The sequence below is a fragment of the Ailuropoda melanoleuca genome, chromosome 4 (assembly GCF_002007445.2).
Source record: "Ailuropoda melanoleuca isolate Jingjing chromosome 4, ASM200744v2, whole genome shotgun sequence".
In the NCBI taxonomy this organism is placed as follows: domain Eukaryota; kingdom Metazoa; phylum Chordata; class Mammalia; order Carnivora; family Ursidae; genus Ailuropoda; species Ailuropoda melanoleuca.
The window spans coordinates 120,608,555-120,610,278 of NC_048221.1; positions in this window are offsets into that span (position 1 = coordinate 120,608,555).

Below are 1,724 nucleotides of genomic sequence, written 5' to 3' on the forward strand. Positions count from 1 at the left end.
GGTTCTGATAGCCCCACATCTTCACCAACATTGTCTGGTTTTTCCAGGTTAGCTCCGAATCTCCTTTAAAAGCTGCTTTCCTTGTGTTTACTCCTCCTCTCTGGCCTTTTGACCGAAGGATTTTCACACAAGCCAGGAGTTAAAAATTTTCCCCTGAAATGAATGTTGACATATCTCAACTTGCATTTGTAGGACAGTGAATCCTGTTTGCTCCAGCCACGCACCAACTCAGACCTACTGCCGCGAGGAGTTTCCCCCAACCTTGGTGGGAAAGAGAATAATACGGAGCATGTGTCTTCTCTGGGCTCCTGGAGAAGTTACGTGCATGAGGTGGCTGTGTTCCCTGACCCTTTAAGAAACTTGAAGGACAATTGCTGGTTATGCAGTACTAACTAGTGCCCTCAGAGACCATGCAGAAACAGCCAGTGTCGCACAACATCTTATGGTCCCGCCATTTCATCCGTCTTCTTACAGAAACCCTGGGGCAACCATTATGACTCCATCCAGCTTCTGGATGAGGCTCCTTGACTATGGGCGCCCAGCTCATGAATGGTAGAACAGAATCTCCAGCTCGGGCTAGGTCGTGCTCCTCTCTTACCGGAAGGCTCTTCCCAGGGTCTCTCCATCCTGCCCTCGACTTGTTGGGAACGTCAAAGGGACCCTTTCCTCTAGCTCACATTTCCTGCTGGTAAACCAGACACCTTTGCAGGACTGACCTGGGCTTCCAGGGCCTGCCCAGGCTGCGCGGGGCTGGTTTGGCAACAACTGGGCTTCTGGAGTTTGCTTTAGCTGTTTTCTTTTCCACTTCATTGTTTCCATAGGATGTCTGCCTTCCCAAAATAGCACCGGGGCATTCCAGGTAAACTCAACATCCGACCGAAATCCCCATTCAGCAGCAAGTCCGAGGGGTTCTGGCTCGCCACTGTTTTCTCACTTCCTTTGATCACTGTGGCTCTGGAGGAGTAAGTCTGGGGCTCACTGTGGAGCCTGGACAGAGAGGGAAGTGGGAGGAGGGGAGGAGGGCCTGGCCAAGCTCTCTTGGAAGCTGGCCAACTGACGCTCCAGCCTTCTGTCCCATCGCTAGAGGATGGCCATGCCCCTGGCCTGGGGAAATGAGATGAGGACTGGAGGAAAGAATTGGGCAGGGTCGTGTGGCAGAGAAAGGAAACAACCAATGTGGACCCAGACTCTTCTCTGATTCCTGAAGGCAGCATGGTGGCATGAAGAAACACTGGCTTTGGGTTAAGACCAAGCTGAATCCTGGTGCTGGCGCTTACCAGCTACAAGGCATAAGGCAGCTGTAAGTGGCACTAGCAACACCTTTCCACTCTGAGCCTCTAATTCCTCCTCAGTAAAATGGAGATAATAGGGCCCCTCATGAGCAGTAGAGACTGATGGATGCAAAGTCCCTCATAGGGCCAGGCCTTTGATAGGTATTCAATCAATACAGATCTCTTACCTGCTTTCTGGAGTTCGGGGGAGGGGGGGAAGTTACTTCTTCATTGTTTTTTTTTTTTTTTTACGATTTTATTTATTTGTTTGAGAGAGAAAGCGCATGAGTGGGGGGGGGCAGAGAAAGGGGGGAGCAGAGGGAGAGGGGGAAGCAGACTCCCTGCTCAGCAAGGAGCAAGGAGCCTGATTCGGAGCTTTTGCCAGGACCCAGAGATCATGACCTGAGCCGAAGGCAGATGCTTAACTGACTGGGCCACCCAGGTGTCCCTATG